Genomic DNA, 14,770 nt, shown 5'->3' on the forward strand with positions numbered 1-14,770 from the left:
GGTATTGCTACATCCACAACAATCTCTCAACTCTTTCGCTCACTGGTATTGCTACATCCACAACAATCTCTCAACGCTCGATCACTCAACACAACATAGTTTCTAATTTTGGCTCTGTGATTAATAACCCCATCCCAAGATGTTTTACACTCCTCTAATTTCATGAATACGAGTGTACAAAAGGTTCATGGGTAAACTACGCTCCATGCTAATAAAATAAGGTGGATCACCACCATTTAAAAAAGATTGTGGCATTCTAACCATAATTAGGCATGCACAAACAGCTTGCTTCAGTAAGACAGTAATTAATAACTAATAAAGTAAGCAGTGGGAATTCACAATTAAATCTGAACATACCAAAATTATTTCCTTTATTAAAAATATCTTTTTTTACTTTTGCTTTACAGGGGAATGTGGAAATAAGATTTTCCGTGCTAGCTTAAAGCATATGTTTGGGGGGACCATAATCTTGTGTTCTAATGCCAACGCTGACAAAGGTCTGGTTGACAGCGATACCTTTCACAGCTATATTTAACCCAGACTGACTAGAGCAGGTGCATGTGGGCCTGCCAGACACTTGTGCTCAGGAATCTCGTTTCTTACAGGTCAACAGCTAAAGGGGAAAAAGCTACTGTCCTCATGTTAGAAGGAGAGTGAGGCAAACAGAGCCTGTACTTGGGGGTTTCTCTTCAAAGCCAGCTGGTCTGGCTTTATTGTACAGGAATTTTTTTACCTGTCAGAGTTTGGTCAACAATACCCTCAGCAGGTGCTGAAGGGTGCAACTTCCTGGAGAAGTAGGGCGCTGGTAAGTTTTTTCTTCTTCTTATATATGTTTTTTGGGGAGTTTGATTACTGTGTTAATGACTGTACCCCAGGTCTGGGTGGTACAACATATTAATAATGATATACTGGACTAAGGAATTCTACAGCTTTGGATTCCAAATTAAATAACTAGAATCTACTGGGAATCTTAGTTTTTCATCTGCCATTTTCATAGGATGTTGGAAACTTGCATGAATAGATATATGTGGAAGCCCCCTGTGTTAGGCTCTTCTTGATTTAGTTTGTGTTTTATGCTTTCTGATCTATTGATATGTTACAAATGCAGTTTTACAGAATAAAAATCTGTGTCTAGAAAATATAAGAACACTGGAAAGAAGGGAGGCATATTTATTATATCTGTAATAGTCCTTGTTCTGCTACTTGAACTTTTCTTTCATAGCAGTTCATCTTTCAATGTATTTATTGTAAGGGTTTTGTTCTGCAAAGAGGCTTTAATTATAAGGAAGAGAATATGGCATAAAACATGAAACAAATGTTCCCTTTCCAGGACTACTTTGATTGTTGCTGCTTGACTTTACACAGTCTGGGCTCGATTTAAGCATTGCTTGAAACGTATTTAGAAAACAAATCCATAAAGAAAACAAGCAATGCTAGGGACATTCGTAAGGAGAAACAAAACTGTGGCACCCAGCTTCCATCATAGCCAATGATGACTTGTAGATTTTCCTTCACACTGCAATCCAGTGAGGAAAGCAACGATTAAGTGGAAAATGAGAATGGGATGATTCCTAGTAAGGAGGCCTGTTTGTTTTCTATAGTTTATATCAAAATAACACAGATGTTTTGCTCGCATTTAAGGGCAATGTGTGATTTATGTTTGCTTGTCCTGTATTAAGCTTCAAAGATGTATATTTACATATAAATCATATGGCTACAGGCCTACGCAAACACACTCACATTTACACAAACAAACAATATTATTTCGAACAAAGACACAGACAGTTTATGAAGACTGTGAAGTCTTTTAAGGCAAAAGATAAAGTGTAAAGTCTCAACATGTGATAAAGATAAAGTGTATTCTTAACGTGTGATCTACAGCTAAATATAGATGCGAGACCATAAGGAAACCTTTGTTGCATATTTCAATGATGGATTTCTTCAGTGAATATAACAAGAAATCATTTAGAATTAGTGCAGTCTCCAAATGAGGATAATATTAGAGCATAATTATATTCAGTGAAATAGAATCTTGCAGAAAAGCTGTTTTTGTATGATTCTTCTCATTACTGCTAAATGCCATTTCTGATGGGCGCCCAAGAAAGGACATATTCTGTGGCTCAGGTGGCAAATACGGGTGCAAATGTTAACTCCAAGGTTCATGGATAGGTGCTGGCGTGTATCAGTACACAACTGTATTAGGATACTAACAAAGCATTCTAACAGTATTAAAGAAACAGTAAATGTAAATGTTAGAGTTAACTTTGCCTTGTGTAAAAGTTATGAACTTCCAACCAGCTGCCATCTAGCTAATATTGAACTTCAGATCACAGGATGATGGGGGTTTTAGTTCAACAACAGTTGTTAGGGATCTACAGTGGATGTGCGTTAACTTTCAATCATATATATGTAGCCAGTGTGATTTAGAAAAGACAATATGAGTATGTCTGTGCTTGAAGTGAACCTAACACCATCCAGCTTCATATTGTATATTCCTTTTCTCCACTTTTTATACCCCGATATACATTGACATGATCACTGCAGTATGCAAGATAGATTGGTTCTGGCTTTACATTCATTTTAAAAGGCAACAAGTTATTTATTACTAATGCAGAGACAGATTATACTGAATAAAAAAATGGTTTCCCAAAAAATATATAGAGTCTATATTTAAGGGCTGTTAGGACACTATTAAAAAGCAACACTCAGCTCAGAAATCTGCTTTCCATAGTGATTTTGAGAGTAAGTATATAGTATATATACATGCTTCATGTGTGCTAGCCTGGGTATGTGTATCCAGTGTGTATTATATGTGCTAGTGGGTACACATGTATGTATGTACATGGGGGTGTGCGCTTGTGTAGCAGCATATAACTATTGTACAAAGTAAAGCTCCGTAGGAACAAAAGAAACGCATTAGCAGAAATATGTGCACACACATAATATATAATATAATATATATATTATATATATATATATATATATATATTTATATATATATATATATATATATATATATATAGATATATAGATATATATATATATATATATATATATATAGATATATATATATATATATATATAGATACATAGATATATAGTAAATACCCTTACTGGCAGGTATTTATGGCACATTCACTGTGAATTGAACACTTTGGGTAGGGCGATAGGTCAGTTATGTGTTGTAATAAATATTTTTTATACTTTTTCACAGACCTACAAGTGTGGATCCTTCTGGAATGGTATATATATATATATGAAAAGTAGGCACTTACAAGCAGCCATGAAAATAGAGTAGATATCAACAGAAGAAGGAAACTTTCGCTCACGCAGGTCGAATCGGTCATTAATGTAGTTTATTGTTGGGTTTCTAACATTTCGGCTATATCCACACTTTAAGGGAGGCTGTGAATGCAGCTGAAACATTAGACTCCCACAATAAACAATTTTAATGGCAGATAAGACCTGTGACTGCAGAAAGTTTCCTTTTCCTCTACATATATATATATGTGTATATATATATATATATATATATATATATATATATATATATATATATATATATATATATATATACAGAAGATAAGCACTCTCACCAAACTACAGAAAGTACTGATCTTCTGTTCTTATACTGCCGCATATTTGATCATGCACCTCTGGCTTCATTTTGGATTGAGTGCAGGAACTGTGGGACAATAGGGACCGAAACGTCACGTTGGCTGTACATGCTTTTCTTTAATACACTTTTTTGATTTTTGAACAATACCCTGTAGTTGCTGGCTTCTTTTATGGACATATATATATATATATATATATATATATATATATATATATATATATATATATATATATATATATATATATATATATATATATATACACACACACAAAGTATATGGATATATATGAATATGGAGTATGTTCCTTTAATTTCAATTTCTCCCCAGCCATATACTGTACAATGGGGTATCGCATTAAATTACCATATGTTCAGATGAGTGAGCTGCTGGAACATTTGGTATGATAAAAAGTTGCACTGATACCGTTGGTCTAATTTTTCACAGCATAAAAGCCTGTTTTGCTCTCTGAGGCACCAAAACGTTGGCTTAAACTAGAGAGACAGGCAAAACTGATATTTGCAGTACTTCAAGATTCTCTAAATCATTTTGTTTGTCACTAGATATTCAATAATGTGATATTTGGTGCACTGAATAATTTTGCCGTAATGTGTAGACATTCTCATTACTGAAAAAATGGAATGGCCATTCAGTCCAACACATTCATACATTTCATTATATATTAATTGTTATGCTATAATGAAAAAATTAAAACCCTTGCTTGGGGGAGACATTAGAGTCTCTGCGCCACTGTCCTTTGTCCAGATAAATGGAATGTGCAGCACTACAGCAGCTGCATGGCACCTGCCTTTACTCCACAAGTGTCTGATGGGTTCCACGCAAGATTCCGATCAGAAATCTTCGGACTTAAACTGCTGGAAACATAAACTTTCCAATGGATAATAAGTTCTTAATTTACCAGCTATAGAGAAGGCTACTGTATTTATACACATTTATTTTTTTTCTAGCTAAAAGTGCTCAATGGCTTGGTTTTAACGCTTCCTTAGATCTATTCTCATATTGTGCATTCCTCCAGCAGACCACGTATTGCAGAGCATATATGTATTCATGTGAGTTATATAATCATGTCTACATAAAAGTTCACTAACATTCTATATAAAGTGACTTTTGATGTATATTGTCAGTAGTAGTGAGATAAGAGTCAAAGAACCATTCATTGAGTTATCCTGTACTACAAAGAATGTGGGATTTTCTGTGTCTGTTGTATTACCTTCACAGGAGTGTATGTGTGTGTTTGCCAGATCCGCCTCAGCTTGGACGTGACTGGAGCAGTGTCAAGCTATTCAGTTTGTCCTACCTCAAGTCAACTGACCACACACCAAACAAGAAGCACACCAAGCTGGGGTGAAAAAATAGTCACAACCTTAATTAACAAGTATACAAAACAATTTAAAGTTACCGCATAAACATTAAGAACATATCACACACAGGAATGACTGCTAAATGACCCATAATGGACTACCTGCCATGCCAACCATTTCCACAGGCATGCTGAATAGTGACATAGGGCAGGAAACCAGAACTCATATCTCCCAGGATCCAAACCAACAGAGAACTCTAAGAAACTACATGTACAGTAGCTCATTATACAATTAAATAATCTAGAGCCATTATGTTATTTAAAGGGATTCTGTTATGGGAAAACATGTTTTTTTCCAAAACACATCAGTTTATAGTGCTGCTTCAGCAGAATCCTACACTTTTTTTTTTCAAAAGAGAAAACAGATTTTTTCTATATTTAATTTTGAAATCTGACACAGGGCTAGACATGTTATTCATTTACCAGGTGCCCTCAGTCATTTGATTTGTGCTGAATACGCCCTCTGCTGTCTCATAAAACAAATCTGCATGGGTTGTACAAAATAGAATCCAGTCTCATGTGCCCTCACTCTAATGTGCACACCTTTATAGCCAACATTTTTTTGTCTTAATTAAATGCAGCATCCTAGCAAGGTGCTTAAATAACACCAAAAACCAACATTCTTTAATAGACCAATTCCTACTCAGTGCACAAAATATGTATAGAATAAATGAGATGTAAATACATTCATGGGTAACTTTAGGGCTGGATTTGTAATATATTGCTTTTTTCTTTTTTAAAGCTTTTGATGTACAGCTCACTGATGTTACAATTAAGCATGATTGCAGGTTCTACCAATTAGGAACCTGCATGGGTGTCTTGGAGGAAGCGCCTGTTTCCTCCACTGATGGCAGGTCAATGGGTTATAAAAAGTCCATGACAGCCGTATTCAGCTGTAAAAAGATTTCTTCCCTATGTTGTAATGTGAATAAATGACTTGACAATAGAGAGAAATAAGCATAAGTTAACATTTTACTACCTGTTCATTTTGATATAAAATACTTAGGTGAAAAATCAAACTTATTACATTATTCATAATAAATATTTTGATCCTGTATTTCTTTTATCCTGATCTAATATCAGGATTTCTTAGATTGAGAGATGATTCCTACACCAAACAAAAACAGTACACATTATAATTAAAAACATTTCCTAAAATGTTTTCTTTCCCCCTGTGTAGTGATGGGCGAATTTGCGCCGTTTCGCCGAAAAATTCGCGAATTCCGCGCGAAATTCCCGAAATGGCGAAAAATTTGCTTTCGTTTTTTCGACGCCGGCGCCCGTTTTTGACGCAAATTTTCGCGGGCGTTTTGCAAATGTATTCGCTGGCGGTGAAACGCGCAAATTCGCGCCTGGCGAATAAATTCGCCCCCATCCCTACACCTGTGTTACTCACATATAAAAATGTTCAAGACACATTCACAACTTCATTCTGGGCATTTGTTTGTACTGAGTAAGGAAACACTCTTGTGGTTGCAATATATTTGACCTCTTCCCTTTATATGTATTCAGAAACATGTCATCATATACCTGTAGAAGCCAGTCCTGTATTTTCTAATATAACATGTAAAATTAATACATTGGAAATATGAGGGTATTCCTATATACACTTAACAGCAGAGCAACAAAGAATATTTATTATGATAGAGTTAGAGCAGAGTTAGAACAGTGGTCTCTTATGTAGCTTTGTAAACTCCAAAATGTATATTTCTTACACCTAATAGTTGTGGGTTTTAGACTAAGCTATAGAGAAGCTATAAAAAACTACACTTTTATTTTAAGCCTGTGTTTTGAGTACATAATAACATTTTTCCCAACTTTTTGAAAGGTCAGCATTTGTCTACCATATTGGAACAACTGATATGTTAGTTGGTATTGAACAGATTGCTGTATGTTACAGACTCAATTACATTTCTATACTTTATGTATCATGGAAATACTCGTATGGAAAAAAACAAATGTCAAAGGCTAATATTAGGGTGAAAATAGTCAAAGATATGTATTAATCGCTTTAATCTCCTAATGCTATTCCAGGAAAAACTACAAAAGGCATTATAATAATATGTAATGTGTTAGTATCAGATTCTTGGCACAGACAAGGACATAAGACTGTTGGTCAAGGCCATGTCATTGCTGTATCACTTTTCACGTGGCCCTGGCTTCCAGAATAGAAACTCTGAAGATGAAGTCAAATAGGAGCCAATTGGCCTATATAGCCTGTCCACGTTGCTGTACTCTGCACACGTACAGTCATACAATATATTTTACCCTCTTGAATCACTAAACATGACAATGTTTAAAAATGTAACCTCGGACTTCCCATTTTAAACTCTTTAAAGTTACTAAAATCTACATATCCAAAAAACCTAGAAAATGTTTAAAAAAACATAAAGTTATTTTATCTTTAACTTCTGTAATGTGTTATTTGTAGTATGTGTCATTATATTCCTTGGCAAATAATTAGATGCTTCAACCAAAGACAGTCCCAACACTGATCTTGGTGATCTTGGTGGCCTATGCTGAGTGTCTTACACTACAAAACCCAGACCTAGATTAAGAAACCTGTAAAATATTCTCAGACCTGTATTCTGGTGCACGCAAAATGAAGAACATTTTTAACATATTTCTGGAGTAAACTCTGTACCTGTGGTCCTGGAAAAGGGCACTGCTGGCCCTGCCATCGCACTTTTAGGGGGTTATTTATCAAAGGGAATTTTAGAGTTTTTTATCCCTCAATATCCTCGATTCAAATGGTTTCTAATTTAAGAAAAAACTCAAATTGAAAAAATGGATCTCAGTTTGGGGATAACAATACAAAAACTCGAATCAATTGAGTTTTCTGCAGGAAAAAACTTGAATCACTTGAATTGAACTTGAAAGAAACTCCAACATTATAAAGGATATTAACATCTTCAAATGGTTCAAGGGATCTCTGCCATTAACTGATACATGATCTCGACAGGTGTATTTTCAAGCTATTTCCAGGGTCGTGTATAATAAATCTTGAAAAATTTGAGGTTTTTTTTTAGAAAAACTCTAAAAATGGAGTTCAGGCTCTATTATATTAGCCTTCACTTTTGGTGGGGAAAACAATGTAGGGATGACAGGCATCCTTTAAAACCATAATCATGTTGAGTTGCCATCTTATCCAAAATTGTTCTTTCTTGTTGTTCTTTCTTTTTCTTAATTCAAACAGTTTTCTTTAATTCAAACAGTTTTCAATTTTCAAACAATACTACGACAACACTATTGTTTCTAGATTTATCAGAATTTATGAACTAAACTAAATCAGAGTTATAGTAAAACATAACAGATGGAAAATTGCCATAATGTGTGGCTTACTGAATAAACACTAACTTTACAAATGTACAGTACAAAATGTTTTGGAGAGTCTGTACCTCCTCCTCCTCAAGTGCAAGGTGTACCAAGCTAACATTAGCAACATGTAATAAAATAGAAGTACAAAGAAGTAAAAACACTAAACCTCAGACTAAAAAGAGTGAGGTCCATTTATTTGGCATATATACATGACTGGGAAATTAAAGGTTCATTAATATGGAAATATCATGACTTAATGTTATAATTTGTTTTAAATAAATGGGAAATCTCCCCATGTTGGGATGTTACATGATAGGAAAGATAGTACAGGTATAGGATCCCTTATCCGGAAACCCGATATCCAGAAAGCTCTGAATTACTGAATGGCTCCCATAGACTACATTTTATCCAAATAATCCAAATTTTTATAAATGATTTACTTTTTCGCTGTAATAATAAATCAGTAGCTTTTAATTGATCCCAACTAAGATATAATTAATCCTTATTGGAAGCAAAACCAGCCTATTGGATTTATTTAATGTTTAAAAGAATTTCTAGTTGAGTTAAGGCATGAAGAACCAAATTACAGAAAGATCCATTATCCAGAAAACCCCAGGTCCCGAGCATTCTGGATAACAGGTCCCATACCTGTAATTATGTATCCAATAAAAAAGCTCGGTGTACATCATTTAGGGGCAGATTTACATAGGGTCGAATATCGAGGTTTAATTAACCCTTGATATTCGACTGCCGAAGGTAAATCCTTCGAATATTGAAGTCGAAGGATTTACCGCAATTAGTTCGATCGAATGATTGAACGATTCAAAGGATTTTAATCCATCGATCTAACGATTTTTATACGACCAAAAAAAGCTTAGAAAGCCTATGGGGACCTTCCCCATAAGCTAACATTGAGGTTCGGTAGGTTTTAGGTGGCGAAGTAGGAGGTCAAAGTTTTTTTTAAAGAGACGGTTCTTAGACTATCGAATGGTCAAATAGTCGAACGTTTTTTAGTTCGAATTGTCGTAGTAGAAGGTTGAAGTAGCCAATTCGATGGTCGAAGTAGCCAAAGCATTCTAAATTCTACGTTTTTTTTATTCTATTCCTTCACTCGAACTAAGTAATTGTGCCCCTTAATCACAATCACTTTTTCGAGGTTCAAAAATAGTGGTCAATGTATTCCATGTATGGATTGCAGAGGTTAAGAGAAAAGATCAGTCCAGTTTAAGTAAAATATTACTGTTTTCCTAAATAAGAGTGCAATAAAACTGAAAAGAAACCACAGTCATGCCCGCAAAACATTATCATGACATCACGGCATTATGTCAAAAATAGGAACATTACAATAACAAGAATTATAACAATCTCTCTGTACTGAGTAGACTATTTGCACCAGTTTTTTTTCACATTTTGGAGACACCTATACACCCCCTTCTGCAATATCTGTTTTTCTGAGAACCTTAATACTCAATGGAACATTCTAAGTAACTGTTTTGGCATTTGAGTGGGACGACAGAATCAGCAGATCCTTGGCAGCTGCTTGAGCCAAGCGTGTCTGTGCATAAGGGTGGAGCATACACCACCTGTTGTGGGGAAAAAAAGTCAGCATCTGAGTGATGTGGTCCAATATGTTTTGTGTGGGTATCGGAGACACAATGTGTGTGCACATGTTTCCACAAATAACAGGACACAAACAAATATGCTTATTCTAAAATACAATTAGAGCAAGGTTAAAATCAGGGCTACTATTAAGAAACAAAGATGGGGGGCCCTTGCAATGAAGGAAGGCTTGGTCGTCTAAAACACTAAATAAATCACGGATGTCTATTCTGTAGCTTTTGTTGACATACTCACAGCATACCTCTACTTTATTCTATCTGGGGGGATGGTGGAAGTTGTACTTGAACTTGTTGAACTGCTAGTGGGCTGCAGGCAGGTCACTCTGATCTATATAAAATAATAGGGGTCATTTATGAAGACTGAAGGAAGTGAGTTGCTTTTTCACTAGCAGTTCTGCCTCTGCTCTGGTTGCAGTTTGCACCTTCTATGTATCCTCTGACATGCAAGTTAGGGAACAGAGAGGGGGTACAATGACATACCTCCACTGGCCCAACTCTTATGAATACAACACTGCCGAGTGCAGACAGTGCTGTATTCATGGGAGGTAGTCACCATCTTTGTTTAATAGTTCAATCAAGGAAGGTAGATACACTTGTATATTATACTTTGTACATTGAAATTCAATAATTAATCCCTAATTTATACTTTTATCTTTGCACTCCAAGGGGCCTCTCTTTTGTTGGGAGAAAGCATCTTAAGCAATTCTTTCTTGGGAGTGTTTTTATTACCTTATAGAACAATTTTCTTCATATACAAAAATCGTGAAGCAGAATCTCTATTGTTAGAATTTGTCCATTCAACTTTAAATTTATGCAAATAAACCCGAATTTGCGCTAAGCAGAAATGAACGCTACCGCATGTTCACTTTCAATTGCTCACATCGCCGAAGTAAGACTAGCAAAATGTCATCAGTGTTCGGTGCCCACACTGAAACTCCGCATTCCAGCGAATGCCTGGCGAAGTGTAGCCTGGCAAAAATTTTGCCCTTGAGTAAATCTGCCCCTTAGGGACAGATTTATCAAAGAGTGAAGTTAGAGATATCCACAGTCAGCAGAGTGAAATACCTCCTCTCTGTATTTATTTCTATTGGATTTTTAACTGTGTATTTATCAAATAGTGAACTTTCGCTATTACCCTTTGATGAATACGACTTTAAAAATCCCATAGAAATGAATGGAGAGTGGCCGTATTTCACTCTCCAGACTGTAGAGATCTCTAACTCTTTGATAAATCTACCCCTTAGTGTCTTATTCCCTTCCCTTTAGATTGTAAGCTCTTTTTGCACAGAGCCTTGCTTACCTTTTGTACCAGTATTGGTTGTGATGTATGTAACTCTGTTCTATGTATATAATTCATGTGACTTAGTTTTATAAACACATTTACCTTACAGCGCTGCAAAATATGTTGGCGCTATATAAATACATGTTAATAATAATAATAAAATAATAATAATGTTATTTTGATTCTAGTTTAAACCAACACCATTTAATGATATCACAAGGATTTTTTTTACATTCTTCTGGAGCAAATGGAGGCTGCAAGGGTATTTTCCTTTCAATATAGACTTTTAAACCTTATTTATTGTCATAGATATTGATGTTTTATATAATAAGCAACTGTCGCTATTAACTCAACTGATTTACATCTTTTATATAGAAGAAAGATTTATATTATATCGCTGCTCAGTGCTTCAGTACTAAATAAAAAGTAACAACAATAGTATTCTTTTCATAATTTAATGCATTTTCTTTCTTACAGCACTTACGACTGTTTACAAATAACAAGGATGTAACCTAGTGATGGGTGAATTTGTGGCGTTTCGGTTCGCCGAAAAATCTTCGAATTTCCCACGAAATTCGCAAAACTGGCAAAAAATTCACAAAATTGCGCCGGTGTCTCGTTTTTGACACCGGTATAAATTTTTGATGATGGCGTTCATTAATTGCGGGAATTCGCCGCAACTTCACGCCTAGTGAATAAATTCGGCCATCACTAATGTAACCTAAGATACATGCTTACAAAGAATTCTAATGATGCTGTCCATCCATTTATACAGTTAAAATAAAATTTCTAAAACTTAAAAAGAATACTGTAAATATGAGACCAGTAAACTGAAATGATGAAGCAATCAATCACAAATGGATACAGCTGCATTAAAGGGGTTGTTCGCTTTTAAATTAAATTTTAGAATGATGTAGAGAGTGATATTCTGAAAATGTATTTGAATTTCTTTATTTGTGTTTTTTTTTTAGTTATGTGGCTATAATTCAGCAGCTCTCCAGTATGCAGTTTCAGGAATTTGGTTGGTAGGGTTAAAATTACCGTAGCAACCATGCACTGATTTAAATAAGAGACTGGAATATGAATGGGAGACAGCCTGAATTAAAAGATGAGCAATAAAAAGTAACCATAATAATACATTTGTAGCCTTACAGAGGATTTGTTTTTAGATGGAGTCAGTGACCCTATTGGAAAGCCTGAAAAAGTCAGAAGAAGAAGAAGAAGGCAAATTAATTCAAAAACTTTACAAAATAAAAAATGAAGGCCAAATGAAAAGTTGTTGAATGAACCACCTCTTTAAGGGCAGTAGGCCATTTTAGCATTACAAATCAAAAGCTATGAATTTTAATCAATAAATTAAAAATAACCCTGCCAGTAATGCTTATAAATAGTTCCTTCTGGTGGTTACCTTAAATATGCTAGAAGCCTTGTTAATCTTAGAATGAAGCATATACAGTATTGCAGTTGCTTAGGATAGTTCACATTACCCTCTCCACCCCATACTGTTCTGGTAAAGCAATGGAATTACCACGTTGATTCTCATCACCATTTAAATTACCTTTTACCTTTTGGTAAGTCACATTTAACATTGTGGATGGTGGGAACACCATCAGCTTGAGATTCAAAATTCCTGGTGATTGACTGCAAGTCTGCTTTTGGATTTGAAGTTGTAGGCAAAGTGTGTTGAAAGTTGGGATGCACTGAATCCAGGATTCGGTTCGGCCAGGATTCGGCCTTTTTCAACAGGATTCGGATTCGGCCAAATCCTTCTGCCCGGCTGAACAGAATCCAAATCCTAATTTGCATAAGCAAATTAGGGGCAGGGAGGGAAATTGCGTGACTTTTTGTCACAAATATAGGAAGTAAAAATGTTTTCCCTTTCCCACCCCTAATTTGCATATGCAAATTAGGATTCAGATTCGGTTCGGTAATCAGCCAAATCTTTCACAAAGGATTCGGGGGTTCGGCCGGATCCAAAATAATGGATTCTGTGCATCCCTAATTGAAAGCCCTCCAAAACAGACATGTAGTCAGTTACCTACTGAAGTCATTGAGGTTCATATTTCCCTGTCTGGCCATAACCTGAGTATTTCAGGCGGTTAGTCAAGATTCTCATATAAATAAATGCCAATGAGATTACTGAACATAAGGCTCTGAATGAAGAAAAGAAAAATGACTGGGAAAAAAAAATACTTTGGCTATTTTTAAAGGAGAAAAAATAATGCTTACCTTACTAAGCAACAATCATTTTAAATTAACTAGTGCAAATAATTGTACCAGTTGCATCAATATATTTGCTACCCGAGATAATTATTAAATTAGCTCTCATCTTAATGTTGTCAGTAACAGTTGAATGTGTGTGTTTTCAAATCCCAGGTAAGGCAGTATAAATGAACAGTCATTAAATCTATTTTGAGCCAGTATGAAGTGCCCCTTTGACTAAATAGGGAATACAATCTCCTCTTTTACTGGTCCTACAAAGAAACCATGAAGCCTGTAAAGCTACCAGCATGAATACAGTACAGAATTACAATAATCTATTGGTTCCTGCTTCTCAGAACTACTCCAATTGCAATTGTGTTCTGCACTGGAGTTTGAGCACTTATGTAAGAGAAAAGCTAAAAATAAAATTGGAAATTGTCTTGCAAGTAGGTAAAGATAAACATATTGGGACAATTAAGGTTTTCTTCAGATACTTAATTTTACAAGAAAGGATGAAGGAATGGCATCATTACCCTGCTGAGAAAGAGTAGCAGTAGAGTAAAAATCTATAGAATGCCTGGCAACAAATGTAAGTGTTTATATGCAGTTCGAATATACTGTAGCTTTGATGAAACGCAGAAGAGAAAATAATGAGAACCATCTTTAGTGACAGCTCTCCAGGTCCTGAAGTCTGTTGTTTGCAAACCCAGAGACCAATAGTTTATGAAATGAATAATAGACAAGAGGGGGCTGATATGAGATGATAGCTCTTGAGCTGCTATATGGAGTAAGGCATTAGTAGCAAGGATGATAATTTATAGATTTACACATGACATGGATGAGATATAAAGAGGAGAAAAGCTACAAAACTGGTTTACAAATTGCACATGCGGTGAGAGAAAAGTTGTCATAGGTAAGGAAAAGGCAAATATCTTGAACTCTCTTGAAATATCTTGATCATTGTGAATCAAATGTAGGGATGCAAGTGTGCAATTACTAATATTTTTGTGGAAATAGGGAATGGAATTGTAATTGGAGAAGCCAAAAAGTTGTAAAATGTTGGGATGATGGTGCACTGGGGCTCTATATATTACAGGTGATATTTAAAATCATGGGATTATCATGTTCAACAAGACTATCAAAGTTTATAATATACAGTAGTTATTTTGGAGTGATGGAGTGATGATGCACACCGAGGAAGGGATGTGATAAAGAATGTGTGTTTTTATAGGTAGAAGAACAGCAATTTATTATCTAGAGGCAATAGGGGAAAGATAATCATGGGCAATCTGAAATGAAAGGAAGAAGGAAAGGAAAAGGAGAGGAAAGGCCAAGGCAAAAGATTCTCAAC

General features: G+C 35.3%; 1 protein-coding gene across 19 annotated transcripts in view; it reads left to right on the forward strand.

The window, feature by feature from the left end:
- The first annotated feature begins 631 nt into the window (after window positions 1-631).
- Window positions 632-14,770, forward strand: part of mef2c.L (MADS box transcription enhancer factor 2, polypeptide C (myocyte enhancer factor 2C) L homeolog) — a 187,360-nt gene continuing 173,221 nt past the window's right edge. For 10 of the 19 annotated variants that reach the window (XM_041580419.1, XM_041580378.1, XM_041580425.1 and 7 more), the window contains exon 1: window positions 633-805. The gene's annotated coding sequence lies outside the window, so the exon portion shown is untranslated. Of the gene's footprint in view, window positions 806-14,770 lie in introns of all 19 variants that reach the window. The other 9 variants (XM_041580372.1, XM_041580408.1, XM_041580431.1 and 6 more) reach the window with 3 other exon arrangements.

The sequence above is a fragment of the Xenopus laevis genome, chromosome 1L (assembly GCF_017654675.1).
Source record: "Xenopus laevis strain J_2021 chromosome 1L, Xenopus_laevis_v10.1, whole genome shotgun sequence".
Lineage (NCBI taxonomy): Eukaryota > Metazoa > Chordata > Amphibia > Anura > Pipidae > Xenopus > Xenopus laevis.